At 40.2% G+C, this 16,060-nt stretch overlaps 1 long non-coding RNA gene across 1 annotated transcript in view; it reads left to right on the top strand.

Annotated features, from left to right (window-relative positions):
• Positions 1-803: 803 nt before the first annotated feature.
• The window catches only part of LOC139766037 (uncharacterized), a 39,321-nt gene continuing 24,064 nt past the window's right edge, over positions 804-16,060 (top strand). The window contains exon 1 of the long non-coding RNA XR_011716772.1: positions 804-1,736. This is a non-coding gene — a long non-coding RNA (uncharacterized lncRNA). The remainder of the gene's footprint in view (positions 1,737-16,060) is intronic.

The following is a 16,060-nucleotide window of genomic DNA, read 5'->3' as shown; positions in this document are numbered from 1 at the left end:
CACTTTTCCAAACTCAGTCACCAGCTTCTGCAGTTTCTCACATGAATCAGCCACCAGCGCTGTATCATCAGCGAACAACAACTGACTCACTTCCCAAGCTCTCTCATTCCCAACAGACTTCATACTTGCCCCTCTTTCCAAAACTCTTGCATTTACCTCCCTAACAACCCCATCCATAAACAAATTAAACAACCATGGAGACATCACACACCCCTGCCGCAAACCTACATTCACTGAGAACCAATCACTTTCCTCTCTTCCTACACGTACACATGCCTTACATCCTCGATAAAAACTTTTCACTGCTTCTAACAACTTTCCTCCCACACCATATATATATATATATCCCTGGGGATAGGGGAGAAAGAATACTTCCCACGTATTCCCTGCATGTCGTAGAAGGCGACTAAAAGGGAAGGGAGTGGGGGGCTGGAGATCCTCCCCTCTCTTTTTTTTTTTTTCCCAAAGGAAGGAACAGAGAAGGGGGCTGGATGAGGATGTTTCCTCAGAGGCCCAGTCCTCTGTTCTTAATGCTACCTCGCTGACTCGGGAAATGGCGAATAGTATGAAAGAAAAATATATATATATATATATATATATATATATATATATATATATATATATATATATATATATATATATTTATATATATATATATATATATATATATATATATATATATATATATATATATATATATATATATATATATATATGCATTACTGGACTGAGCCTGCATATTGTTATGCTGCAAGTGAAAAGTCACCTTTGGCAAAGTTGCATCAGTGTCAGTGAATGGAAAGCAGCACAGTTTCTTTGAGGAACTTCTCACCCCAAGGGAGGCCATCCTTTACCTGTTACTGGTTGTAACACAGCCTTGAAGCTGCAGAAGCCCCATTAAAGGGTTCTTGGGTTTATGATTAGACAATTTATATAGATAGATAGACAGACAGGAAAGGAAGCTTGAAAAGGGTGCACTTGATAAAGTCTGAGACTTGCATTATATGTTTTGAACAAAAGAATGAGGTTGATAGTTTGCTTTTATTTATCATACTTGTTTGCCATTTCCTGTGTTAATGAGGTAGCACCAGAAACAGACAAAGAAAAGGCCTCATTTGCTCACAGCCTTTCTCTAACTGTTGTGTGTAATGTACCAAATCAAGCGAACAGAATACAGAGGTAATTATTTTTTTGGTTAATGAATTTCATAGGGATGTGGAGGAAGATGCTTTAGTGTGCAGTAAGGAAACTGGTTGAAGGAGGTTTAGCATGGCTGGTACTAAACATGACAAAAAGTATATACGATAAGGAATGAGCATTTGCAGAACTGATATTCATGAGGCTTTTGATTTTTTCCTGGTGAATGGTAATATTGTACTTTGGGATTACTAATAATCATATTTTCTTTAGATATATGTCCCATTATCTCATACTCACATTTTTTAGTTTACAGATTAAATTACTTCCAATGTGCTCTAATTCTATGCTTAAACTGATTTGACATTAGCATCATCTGCGAAAAACTACATGCATAGTGTATGAGGTACTTGGGTAATTTTTTTAAGTAAATAAGTAGTATAACATATTCTTCTTGTAAATATTTTACGTATCATTTTATCTTTTGCTTCAGGTAATGATGTCAAAGTCCCTTCTGAGGTGGTGGTGATAAACTCCATAGTTCTTCCATACAAAGAACTCTCAGCTAGCACCAAAAATGAGATAATTCTTTGAGTAGTGTTAGTGATGGCTTTAACCTTCAGTTTTATGCATGCTCTTGTGGCGGGTCTTTAATTAGTTATATACAGTAATGATTTGTGACTTTCCATTAATGATTCCTACAATTCTCTGTAGGTTGTTCCATGTAAGAATCATCCTCAGACATTGAAATTATAATTTTGGCACACTTACTCAAAGTCACATATATATGACTAATACTGTATAATCCTTTGGTCTGTTAATCTCAGGCATTTGATTTCTCATAGTAATTTCTCTTTGATACTAATTCTCTCACCATCCTTACTACTAGTGTGCCAAAGTAAAATCAACAAACCGTCCTTATCTTGTTAACTATACAGTGTCTGCAAAAAACCTTGTCTGCTCCCATATGTTTTCAAAGGCAATACACGGCTAAAGTCTGTTGTGGGTATAAGCATATGACACTCTGATGGTGAAATTTTGACACTCTGATGGTGAAATCACTCTGCATCTGGTCACTGAGACATGTATTTTTAAGCATGTGAGCACCAACAGTCCATTTCAGTGTGCCTCAGGATATCTCTAGGGAAGGGTATGCATTCTTTATTCTTCCTGGCTGTTACTTCATTTTGGGAATTTTCCTTCTTCCACTTGTGCTTCAAGATGGTTGACACTTACTGTTTTATGGAGGAGAAAGCCCAAATTCTTATCTGGAATCAAGAAAATGTGGTTTCATGTGAGAGTTTTAGGCACACTGGGTTCTTAGAACACATGATCAGGCAACTGCTTTCTGCAACACTGTGTCAGTGCCTCACTTCATTCAGGAGATCAAGACTCTGTGGACCTAAAATATGGACTTAGAATACTTCAGGAACCTTGCCATTTCCATGCCCATACGTCTACAGATGGTAGTCAAGGCCAAAGGAGAGATGACAAAGTACTGAAATGTAAGTGTGACATTGCCTTTGAAAATAAGGTGGGGAGGGATGAGGCTTTTTTTGTGGGCACTGTAGCTGACTCAAGTCCAGTTTCCATCCCTCCCCTTTCTCTTTCTTTCCAATACAGTTTGTATACCACAGGTGCTAATCACATTTAAGAAAATGATTGGATCCATATCATTTGATTAGTCTTTTTAAAGAAAAGTATTCTTTTGTAGTAGTTAAGAACTTAGTAACCTGTGACATTAAAATCACTAATCTTTTGCATTCCATGAATAAATTTCAGCTCATTACCATATTGATTTTTAAGACCTTGAATCCCAGGTAGTCAGTCTCTGCTTAGTTGTTCTAAAGTCAACAATTGCACTTGAAACTACAAATTCTGGATTAGGTTTAATACGAACGTTTTACATTATTATGGTACCTATTAGGTATGTAAGTGTACTTTTTTCTGTTATATTTCAACATAACCCTAGCAGAGTTTGTTGGAAAATTGTGTTTTGAATAGACAGTTTGAGATTTTTTTGATAGCAAGGTAGCATCAGGAACAGAACAATGGCCTCATTTGCATACAGTCAGTCCCAAGCATTCATGCACAATACCAGAACCCATTTGTCATTTAAAGCAGATGAATTATGGATAGGGTGTCGAGAGAATGGGTTGGAAGTTCTCAGAAATACACCATAACTCATGGAAAAATATTGTACTAAAAGTTCTAATGGAAGTATTGGCTGTACCCTCATGTAAAGGCAGTTTTAAAACCCAGTGTCATAACTACATAGCGAAGGCATAAGATTAGGAATTGTATGGGTGGGAATTGCAAATGTTGTGAATAGCTGTGATTTATGGAGATTTGTCATGTAGAGCAAATTTTATCAGGAGCTTGTTAATTATTCATATAATGTTCAGTTAGAGTAATGAATGCATCATAAGCTTAGTTTATGGGATGATGGCACACAGAAACATTTGAACTACATGCTTCTGGATTATGGTCACAGATTTGTATGCCCTTGACACCTAGATGACAGATGAGAGTTTGCCCTCCTTTCTTCTTACCATATTTCCTTTAGACATAATTACTGTTGTATCACTGTGGTATGCTACATATTCTTAAACTACATATTCTTAAACTCCATATACTTTGTCAAATATTGCAATCCTGTTTTTGGATATGTTTCTCTTTTGCGTGTCAGTCTTTCTATGCTCTCTTCATAATTTCCCTTTATTCAAACTTTCAGTGGCAGCCCCCATTGTTTCCATGCATTCTGTGTTTTTAGTGCCTGTATCACTCAAGTGATAGCCAAAGAAACTTGCCAATTTTTTCAGCAAATACTTCAAGCATTGCAGTTGTCTTAGCACTTAAAAGTGTGTGATCGATCAGCAGTGGGAATATTTGTGGAAAATTCATTTAGATATACCCTACAGTGAATATAGTAACACGCAGACATATTTTTTTAGAATTAGGTTTGGCAGTGATTCACTGTGTTACATTGTTTGAGATTGACTATTTTAGAATTATAATGACCCCTTTGTAAGTGCAACACAAGGTGGTTAAGAGTGGAAGATGTGCAGACCAGACTGCATTTGTACAGGTAGTAGAGAAAGTCCTTGAAAATTGGAATATTATGTAGCATTATGTATGGGTTTAAAAAAGGAATGTGATAGAGATAATATTAAATATTTTCAGGAGGTTTTGATATTTTGGTGTGTATGGAAGACCTCAAAATTCTTTTAAGAGCCTTAAAGGGAGAATTACTACCCTGAGTGATAGTACAAGTGAGTGTTTTGAAATAAGTGTGAGTGTGCATTAAGGTTATGTATTAGAAACAAATTGTTTAGATTTTTATGGATGGGGAATTACATGAACTGTTGTTGTATGCAAATGATGTACTTTTAACTAGATCAGAAAGCTGAGATAGAATATTTAGTTGTTTAGATGATTTGTGTTGAAAGATGTTGAAGGTAAATGCAAGTATGAGCAAGATTATTTTTTTAAAAGAAGTCAGCAGTCACTGTTTTATCAGTGTGAATTAAGAATTATAAATTGTGAATGAATTTAGGTATTTGGGAGTGATGATCAGTACACAAGGTAGTCAGAAAGTGTATGTAAAGACTTGTGTAAGGGAGGAGAATTGGTGGTACACTAAGAGCTCTGATGAAGGAAAAGACTTCAAGCTTATAGTGTACAAGAAAGGAGCACATTACAGTGCTTGACCCATTTTTGAATGTGAAGCATTAGTTTTCTTTTTATAGGACAGTAATAAGAGCAATTGAGGTACATAGTGAATAATAGTTGAAACCATAAGAGTATATTCAAGAAAGCCTTTTAAGATGTAGGCTGTGTGGTAGATATGAAGTGAAGATGATATAAGGAAGTATAGTTGAAGGTACAGTGCTGGGAAAAAGGTTAGGTCACAAAAAAGATTGACAGATATAGTGAGCGAATAGTTTCAGATGTTGCTAGGGGAATTATTGTTTTGTAATCATGTACATCAAGATGTTTTTTGTTTGAGGTTGGAAGTGTGCATTAACATGGTACCTTTGGTGCATGAATGAAGTTTGTGTGCAAAGTGAAATATTGATAACTTTTATTAGGGTCGAAGTCCATATTCATTTAAGCATGTAAGACATGTGGAGTATATTTGTAAGTGAAGACGTAAATGGAAGGTGTTTGTAAGTGAGTTGAGAAGCTGTGCTTACATAAACCATGCATTTTATGCACAAAGATGATATAAAGCGTTATAGTGTATTCTGTATGATGCTGTATCTATCTATCAATTTTTCTATGCGCACAACTCTATCCATAGCCCACGCCTCGCAACCATACAACATTGTTGGAACCACTATTCCTTCAAACATACCCATATAATTTATAAATATATAATAAATAATATATTTTAATAATATAATATATATATAAAAATATATATGGGTTTGAAATGTGGGGGGGTTTGGGGGGCCATTCTTTGGGTCTTTTTTTCCCTTGGGGCAAAACCTCGCAAAACCGCGGGAGAAGCGACAAAGTATAAATAAAAAAAATTAAATAAATATATTTTTTATAGGGGTTTGGGAAAAGCATTAAAGGGAATAGAGTGAATTGGAAAATGGGGAATACCGGGGTCGACAGACCTTTCCAGGGTTTTTTTCCCCCCAACAGCTTCAAATGCCCGTGTTAAATCCCTTTGGCAGCGGGTAAAACCCTGGAATACCCTTTCCTTCCCAATTCCCTCTATTCCTTGCATGCTTTTCACCCTCCTAATTTTTTCACCCCCTTTAAATAAAAACCTAAAAAATCATTTTCACTCCATCCTTCCACCTCCAATTTGGCCTCCCGCTTCTTGTTTTTCCCTCCACCTCAGACACATATATCCTCTTTGTCAATCTTCCCTCTCATTCTTTCCATGTGTCCAAACCATCTCAACGCACCCTCTTCTCCCCTTTCCCCAGGGATAGGGGAAAAACAATACTTCCCATTTATTCCCTGTGTGTTGTAGAAGCTGACTAAATGGGGCAGGAGTGGGGGGCTGGAACCCCCAGCCCCCCTCCTTGTATTTAAGTTTCTAAAAGGGGAAACAAAGGAAAGAGTCCAGCGGGGAGTGCTCATCCTCCTTGAAGGCTCAGATTGGGGTGTCTGAATATGTGTGGATGTAACCAAGATGAGAAGAAAGGAGAGATAGATAGTATGTGTGAGGAAAGGAACCTGGATGTTTTGGCTTTAAGTGAAACGAAGCTCAAGGGTAAAGGGGATGAGTAGTTTGGGAATGTCTTGGGAGTGAAGTCAGGGGTTGGTGAGAGGACAAGAGCAAAGGAAGGAGTAGCACTTCTGAAGCAGGAGTTGTGGGGGTATGTGACAGAGTGTAAGAAAGTAAATTCTAGATTGATGTGGGTAAAATTGAAAGTAGTTGGAGAAAGATGAGTGATTATTGGTGCCTATGCATTTGGTCATGAGAAGAAAGGTCGTGAGAGGCAAGTGATTTGGAAGCAGCTGAGTGAGTGTGTTAGCAGCTTTGATGCACAAGACTGGGTTATAGTGATGGGTGATTTGAATGTGGTAGTTGAGGGTATGATTGGTGTACATGGGGTGTTCAGGGTTATAAATAGAAGTGGCGAAGAGCTTGTGGATGTGTGCTGAAAAAGGACTGGTGATTGGGAGTACCTGGTTTAAAAAGAGAGATATACATAAGTATACATATGTGAGTAGGAGAGATGGTCAAAGGGCGTTATTAGATTATGTGTTTATTGATAGACATGTAAAAGAGAGACTTTTGGATGTTAATGTTCTGAGTGGCAGCTGGAGGGTTGTCTGATCATTTGTTATCTTGTGGAGGAGAAAGTGAAGATTTGTAGAGGTTTTCAGAAAAGAAGAGAGAATGTTCGGGAGAAGAGAGTGGTGAGAGTAAGTGAGCTTGAAAAAGGAGACTTGTGTGAGGAAGTACCAGGAGAGATTGAGAGTAGAATGCAAAAGATGAGAGCAAATGACGTGAGGGGAGTGCAGAAGGAATGGGATGTATTTAGGGAAGCAGCGATGGCTTGCACAAAACATGCATTTGGCATGAGAAAGGTGGGAGGTGGGCAGATTAGAAAAGGTAGTGAGTGGTGGGATGAAGAAGTAAGATTGTTAGTGAAAGAGAAGAAAGAGGCATTTGGATGATTTTTGCAGGGAAGTAGTGCAAATGAATGGGAGATGTTTAAAAGAAAGTGCAGGAGGTCAAGAAAATGGTGCAAGAAGTGAAAGAGAAGGCAAATGAGAGTTGAGAGTTGGGGTGAGAGAGTGTCATTAAATTCAGGGAGAATAAAAAGATGTTTTGGAAGGAGGTAAATAAAGTGTGTAAGACAAGAGAACAAATGGGAACAATGGTGAAGGGGGCTAATGGGGAGATAATAGCAAGTAGTAATGAAGTGAGAAGATGGAGTGAATATTCTGAATGTTTGTTGAATGTGTTTAATGATAGAGTGGCAGAAATAGGGCGTTTTGGTTGGGGTGGTTTGCGAAGTGAGAGGGTCAGGGAGAATGGTTTGGTAAACAGAGAAAAGGTAGTGAAAGCTTTGCAGAAGATGAAAGGCAGCAGGTTTGGATGGTATTGCAGTGGAATTTATTAAAAAAAGGGGGTGACTGTGTTGTTGACTGGTTGGTAAGGATATTCAATGTATGTATGGTTCATGGTGAAGTGCCTGAGGATTGACAGAATTCATGCATAGTGCCATTGTACAAAGACAGTGGGAATAAAGGTGAGTGCTCAAATTTGAGAGGCACAAGTTAGCTAAGTATTCTTGGGAAATTATATGGGAGGGTATTGATTGAGAGGGTAAAGGCATGTTCAGAGCACCAGATTAGGGTAGAGCAGTGTGGTTTCAGAAGTGGTAGAGGATGTGTGGATCAGGTGTTTGCTTTGAAGAATGTATATGAGAAATACTTAGAAAAACAGATGGATTTGTATGTAGCATTTATGGATCTGGAGAAGGCATAGAGATGCTTTGTGGAAGGTTTTAAGAGTATATGGTGTGGGAGGTAAGTTGTTAGAAGCAGTGAAAAGTTTTCCCAAGGATGTAAGGCATGTGTACAGGTAGAAAGTGAGGAAAGTGATTGGTTCCCAGTGAATGTCGGTTTGTAGCAGGGGTGTGTGATGTCTCCATGGTTGTTTAATTTGTTTACAGATGCGGTAGTTAGGGAAGTGAATGCAAGACTTTTGGAGAGAGGGGCAAGTATGCAGTCTGTTGTGGATGAGAGGGCTTGGGAAGTGAGTCAGTTGTTGTTTGCTGATGATTCAGCGCTGGTGGCTGATTTGGGTGGGAAACTGCAGAGGTTAGTGACTGAATTTGGCAAAGTGTGTGAAAGAAGAAAGTTGAGAGTAAATGTGAACAAGAGCAAGGTAATAACCTTGGTTATTACCTTGGTTCAGTAGGGTTGAGGGGCAAGTTAATTGGGAGGTAAGTTTGAATGGAGAAAAATTGGAGGAAGTGAAGTGTTTTACGTACCTGGAAGTAATATTAGCAGCAGATGGAACCGTGGAAGCGGAAGTGAGTCACAGGGTGGGGGAGGGGATGAAGATTCTGGGAGCACTGAAGAATGTGTGGAAGGTAAGAACGTTATCTTGGAGAGCAAAAATGGGTATGTTTGAAGGAATAATGGTTCTAACAACAGTATATGGTTGTGAGGTATGGGGTATAGATAGGGTTGTATTTATGTAAATTTATTTTTTATACTTAATTGCTGTTTCCCATGTCAGCAAGGTAGTGCCAGAAAACAGACGAAGAATGGCCCATCCACTTATATACACACTTATATTCATAGACGCCCACGCACGCACATGTATGTGCATAAAAATATCAACATGTACATACATATACACTCATAGACACATACATATATGCACATGAACATATTCATTCTTGATTGCCTTCATCCATTCCTATTGCTACCCCCACACAAGAAATAGCATCCCTCCCCTTCAGCGATGTAATGCCAGGAAAAGACAACAAAGTCCACATTCGTTCACACTCAGTTTCTAGCTGTCATGTGTAATGCACTGAAATCACAGCTCCCGATCCACATCCAGGCCCCATAGATTTTCGTGGTTTACCCCTAGATGCTTCCCATGCCCTGGTTCAGTCCATTGACAGCATGTCAATCCTGGTATACCACATTGTTCCAATTTATTCTATTCCTTAAATGCCTTTCACCCATCCGTATTTTCAGGCCCTGATCGCTCAAAATCTTTTTCACTCCATCCTTCCACCTCTGATTTGGTCTCCCGTTCTCCTTGTTCCTCTGAGACATATATCCTCTTTGTCAATCTTTCCTCACTCATTCTCTCCATATGTCCAAGCCATTTCAACACACCCTCTTCTGCTCTCTCAGCCACACTCTTTATATTACCATGCATCTCACTTACCCTTTCATTACTTACTCGATCAAACCACCTCACACCACAGTCCTCAAATATTTCATTTCTATCACATCCATCCTCATCCAAACATCCCGATCTATAGCCCATGCCTCACAACCATATAACATTGTTGGAATTACTATTCCTTCAAACGTACCCATTTTTGATCTCCAAGGTAATGTTCTCTCCTTCCGTGCATTCTTCATTGCTCCCAGAACCTTCGCTGCCGCCGTGGCAGTTGAGGGTATGATTGGTGTACATGGGGTGTTCAGTGTTGTAAATGGAAATGGTGAAGAGCTTGTAGATATGTGTGCTGAAAAAGGACTGATGATTGGGAATTCCTGGTTTAAAAAGAGAGATATACATAAGTATACTTATGTAAGTAGGAGAGATGGCCAGAGAGCGTTATTGGATTACGTGTTAATTGATAGGCGTGCGAAAGAGAGACTTTTGGATGTTAATGTGCTGAGAGGGGTAACTGAGGGGATGTCTGGAGGCAATGGTGAAGATATGTAGAGGTTTTCAGAAAAGAAGAGAAAATGTTGGGGTGAAGAGAGTGGTGTGAGTAAGTGAGCATGGAAAGAAGACTTGTGTGAGGAAGTATCAGGAGAGATTGAGTGCAGAATGGAAAAATGTGAGAGCAAATGACGTAAGGGGAGTGGGGGAGGAATGGGATGTATTTAGGGAAGCAGTGATGGCTTGTGCAAAAGATACCTGTGGCATGAGAAAGGTGGAAGGTGGGCAGATCAGAAAGAGTAGTGAGTGGTGGAATAAAGAAGTAAGATTAAGATTGTTAGTGAAAGAGAAGAGAGAGGCATTTGGACAATTTTTGCAGCAAAATAGTGCAAGTGACTGGGAGATGTATAAAAGAAAGAGGCAAGAGGTCAAGAGAAAGGTGCAAGAGGTGAAAAAGAGGGCAAATGAGAGTTGGGGTGAGAGAGTATCATTAAATTTTAGGGAGAATAAAAAGTTGTTTTGGATGGAGGTAAATAAAGTGCGTAAGACAAGAGAGCAAATGGGAATGTCGGTGAAAGGGGCAAATTGGGAGGTAATAACAAGTACTAATGAAGTGAGAGGCAGATGGGGTGAGTATTTTAAAAGATTTGTTGAATGTGTGTGATGATAGAGTGGCAGATATAGGGTGTTTTGGTCGAGGTGGTGTGCAAAGTGAGAGGGTCAGGAAGAATGAGTTGGTGAACAGAGAAGAGGTAGTGAAAGCTTTGTGGAAGATGAAAGCTGGCAAGGTGGTGGGTTTGGATGATATTGCTGTGGAATATATCAAAAAAGGGGGTGACTGAGTTGTTAACTGGTTGGTGATGATATTCAGTGTATGTATGGTTAATGGTGAGGTGCCTGAGGATTGGTGGAATGCATGTGTAGTGCCATTGTACAAAGAGGGGTTGAAGGTAAGTGTTCAAATAACGGAGGTATAAGTTTGTTGAGTATTCCTGGGAAGATATATAGGAGGGTATTGATTGAGAGGGTCATGGCATGTATACATCACCAGATTGGGGAAGAGCAGTGTGGTTTCAGAGGTGATAGAGGATGTGTGGATCAGGTGTTTGCTTTGAGGAATGTTTGTGAGAAATACTTAGAAAAGCAGATGGATTTGTATGTAGCATTTATGGATCTGGAGAAGGCATATGATAGAGTTGATAGACATGCTTTGTGGAAGGTATTAAGAGTATATGGTGGGGAGGTATGTTGCTAGTAGCGGTGAAAAGTTTTTATTGAGGATGTAAGGCATGTCTGTGAGTAGAAAGAGAGGAAAGTGGTTAGTTTCCAGTGAATGTCGGTTTGTGACAGTGGTGTGTGATGTCTCCATGGTTGTTTGATTTGTTTATGGATGGGGTTGTTAGGGAGGTGAATGCAAGAGTTTTAGAGAGAGGGGCAAGTATGCAGTCTGTTGTGGATGAGAGGGCTTGGGAAGTGAGTCAGTTGTTGTTAGCTGATGATACAGTGCTGGTGTCTGATTCAGGTGAGAAACTGCAGAAGCTGGTGACTGAGTTTGGTAAAGTGTGTGAAAGAAGAAAGCTGAGAGTAAATGTGAATAAGAGCTAGGTTATTAGAATCAGTAGGGTTGAGGGACAAGTAAATTGGGAGGTAAGTTAGAATGGAGAAAATCTGGAGGAAGTGAAGTGTTTTAGATATCTGGGAATGGATCTGGCAGTGGATGGAACCATGGAAGTGAAGTGAGTCATGGTGTGGGAGGGGGCAAAGGTAGTGCAAGGAAACAGACGAAAGAATGGCCCAACCCACCCACATAAACATGTGTATACATACACATCCACACACGCAAATATACATACCTATACATCTCAAAGTATATATATATATATATATATATATATATATATATATATATATATATATATATATATATATATATATATATACACACACACACACACAGACATATACATATATACACATGTACATAATTCATACTGTCTGCCTTCATTCATTCCCATCGCCACCTCGCCACACATGTATTTTCCCTGGGGATGGGGGAGAAAGAATACTTCCCATGTATTCCCTGCGTGTCGTAGAAGGCAGCTAAAAGGGGAGGGAGCGCGGGGCTGGAAATCCTCCCATCTCGTTTTTAATTTTCCAAAAGAGGGAACAGAGAAAGGGGCCAAGTGAGGATGTTCCCTTTAAGGCTCAGTCCTCTGTTGTTAATGCTACCTTGCTAGTGCTGGAAATGACGAATATGTATAAAAGAAAAAATGAATTATATATATATATATATATATATATATATATATATATATATATATATATATATTTTTGTCGCTGTCTCCCGCGTTTGCGAGGTAGCGCAAGGAAACAGACGAAAGAAATGGCCCAACCCACCCCCATACACATGTATATACATACGTCCACACACGCAAATATACATACCTACACAGCTTTCCATGGTTTACCCCAGACGCTTCACATGCCTTGATTCAATCCACTGACAGCACGTCAACCCCAGTATACCACATCGCTCCAATTCACTCTATTCCTTGCCCTCCTTTCACCCTCCTGCATGTTCAGGCCCCGATCACACAAAATCTTTTTCACTCCATCTTTCCACCTCCAATTTGGTCTCCCTCTTCTCCTCGTTCCCTCCACCTCCGACACATATATCCTCTTGGTCAATCTTTCCTCACTCATTCTCTCCATGTGCCCAAACCATTTCAAAACACCCTCTTCTGCTCTCTCAACCACGCTCTTTTTATTTCCACACATCTCTCTTACCCTTACGTTACTTACTCGATCAAACCACCTCACACCACACATTGTCCTCCAACATCTCATTTCCAGCTCATCCATCCTCCTGCGCACAACTCTATCCATAGCCCACGCCTCGCAACCATACAACATTGTTGGAACCACTATTCCTTCAAACATACTCATTTTTGCTTTCCGAGATAATGTTCTCGACTTCCACACATTCTTCAAGGCTCCCAGAATTTTCGCCCCCTCCCCCACCCTATGATCCACTTCCGCTTCCATGGTTCCATCCGCTGCCAGATCCACTCCCAGATATCTAAAACACTTCACTTCCTCCAGTTTTTCTCCATTCAAACTCACCTCCGAATTGACTTGACCCTCAACCCTACTGTACCTAATAACCTTGCTCTTATTCACATTTACTCTTAACTTTCTTCTTTCACACACTTTACCAAACTCAGTCACTAGCTTCTGCAGTTTCTCACATGAATCAGCCACCAGCGCTGTATCATCAGCGAACAACAACTGACTCACTTCCCAAGCTCTCTCATCCCCAACAGACTTCATACTTGCCCCTCTTTCCAAAACTCTTGCATTCACCTCCTTAACAACCCCATCCATAAACAAATTAAACAACCATGGAGACATCACACACCCCTGCCGCAAACCTACATTCACTGAGAACCAATCACTTTCCTCTCTTCCTACACGTACACATGCTTTACATCCTCGATAAAAACTTTTTCACTGCTTCTAACAACTTGCCTCCCACACCATATATTCTTAATACCTTCCACAGAGCATCTCTATCAACTCTGTCATATGCCTTCTCCAGATCCATAAATGCTACATACAAATCCATTTGCTTTTCTAAGTATTTCTCACATACATTCTTCAAAGCAAACACCTGATCCACACATCCGCTACCACTTCCGAAACCACACTGCTCTTCCCCAATCTGATGCTCTGTACATGCCTTCACCCTCTCAATCAATACCCTCCCATATAATTTACCAGGAATACTCAACAAACTTATACCTCTGAAATTTGAGCACTCACTCTTATCCCCTTTGCCTTTGTACAATGGCACTATGCACGCATTCCGCCAATCCTCAGGCACCTCACCATGAGTCATACATACATTAAATAACCTTACCAACCAGTCCACAGTACAGTCACCCCCTTTTTTAATAAATTCCACTGCAATACCATCCAAACCTGCTGCCTTGCCGGCTTTCATCTTCCGCAAAGCTTTTACTATTTCTTCTCTGTTTACCAAATCATTTTCCCTAACCCTCTCACTTTGCACACCACCTCGACCAAAACACCGTATATCTACCACTCTATCATCAAACACATTCAACAAACCTTCAAAATACTCACTCCATCTCCCTCTCACATCACCACTACTTGTTATCACCTCCCCATTTGCGCCCTTCACTGAAGTTCCCATTTGCTCCCTTGTCTTACGCACTTTATTTACCTCCTTCCAGAACATCTTTTTATTCTCCCTAAAATTTAATGATACTCTCTCACCCCAACTCTCATTTGCCCTCTTTTTCACCTTGCGGAAGATGAAAGCCGGCAAGGCAGCAGGTTTGGATGGTATTGCAGTGGAATTTATTAAAAAAGGGGGTGACTGTATTATTGACTGGTTGGTAAGGTTATTTAATGTATGTATGACTCATGATGAGGTGCCTGAGGATTGGTGGAATGCATGCATAGTGCCATTGTACAAAGGCAAAGGGGATAAGAGTGAGTGCTCAAATTTCAGAGGTATAAGTTTGTTGAGTATTCCTGGTAAATTATATGGGAGGGTATTGATTGAGAGGGTGAAGGCATGTACAGAGCATCAGATTGGGGAAGAGCAGTGTGGTTTCAGAAGTGGTAGAGGATGTGTGGATCAGGTGTTTGCTTTGAAGAATGTATGTGAGAAATACTTAGAAAAGCAAATGGATTTGTATGTAGCATTTATGGATCTGGAGAAGGCATATGATAGAGTTGATAGAGGTGCTCTGTGGAAGGTATTAAGAATATATGGTGTGGGAGGCAAGTTGTTAGAAGCAATGACAAGTTTTTATCGAGGATGTAAGGCATGTGTACGTGTAGGAAGAGAGGAAAGTGATTGGTTCTCAGTGAATGTAGGTTTGTGGCAGGGGTGTGTGATGTCTCCATGGTTGTTTAATTTGTTTATGGATGGGGTTGTTAGGGAGGTGAATGCAAGAGTTTTGGAGAGAGGGGCAAGTATGAAGTCTGTTGTGGATGAGAGAGCTTGGGAAGTGAGTCAGTTGTTGTTCGCTGATGATACAGCACTGGCGGCTGATTCATGTGAGAAACTGCAGAAGCTGGTGACTGAGTTTGGTAAAGTGTGTGAAAGAAGAAAGTTAAGAGTAAATGTGAATAAGAGCAAGGTTATTAGGTACAGTAGGGTTGAGGGTCAAGTCAATTGGGAGGTAAGTTTGAATGGAGAAAAACTGGAGGAAGTAAAGTGTTTTAGATATCTAGGAGTGGATCTGGCAGCGGATGGAACCATGGAAGCGGAAGTGGATCATAGGGTGGGGGAGGGGGGCGAAAATCCTGGGAGCCTTGAAGAATGTGTGGAAGTCGAGAACAATATCTCGGAAAGCAAAAATGGGTATGTTTGAAGGAATAGTGGTTCCAACAATGTTGTATGGTTGCGAGGCGTGGGCTATGGATAGAGTTGTGTGCAGGGGGGTGGATGTGCTGGAAATGAGATGTTTGAGGACAATGTGTGGTGTGAGGTGGTTTGATCGAGTAAGTAACGTAAGGGTAAGAGAGATGTGTGGAAATAAAAAGAGCGTGGTTGAGAGAGCAGAAGAGGGTGTTTCGAAATGGTTTGGGCACATGGAGAGAATGAGTGAGGAAAGATTGACCAAGAGGATATATGTGTCGGAGGTGGAGGGAAGGAGAAGTGGGAGACCAAATTGGAGGTGGAAAGATGGAGTGAAAAAGATTTTGTGTGATCAGGGCCTGAACATGCAGGAGGGTGAAAGGAGGGCAAGGAATAGAGTGAATTGGATCGATGTGGTATACCGGGGTTGACGTGCTGTCAGTGGATTGAATCAGGGCATGTGAAGCGTCTGGGGTAAACCATGGAAAGCTGTGTAGGTATGTATATTTGCGTGTGTGGAAGTGTATGTATATACATGTGTATGGGGGTGGGTTGGGCCATTTCTTTCTTCTGTTTCCTTGCGCTACCTCGGAAACGCGGGAGACAGCGACAAAGCAAAAAAAAAAAATTATTGATTTATTATATTTATTTATTTTGCTTTGTCGCTGTCTCCCGTGTTAGCGAGGTAG

The sequence above is a fragment of the Panulirus ornatus genome, chromosome 56 (genome assembly GCF_036320965.1).
Source record: "Panulirus ornatus isolate Po-2019 chromosome 56, ASM3632096v1, whole genome shotgun sequence".
Taxonomy (NCBI): domain Eukaryota; kingdom Metazoa; phylum Arthropoda; class Malacostraca; order Decapoda; family Palinuridae; genus Panulirus; species Panulirus ornatus.
The sequence above is the reverse complement of the archived record's forward strand: the minus strand, read 5'-3'. Positions and strand labels throughout refer to the sequence as shown.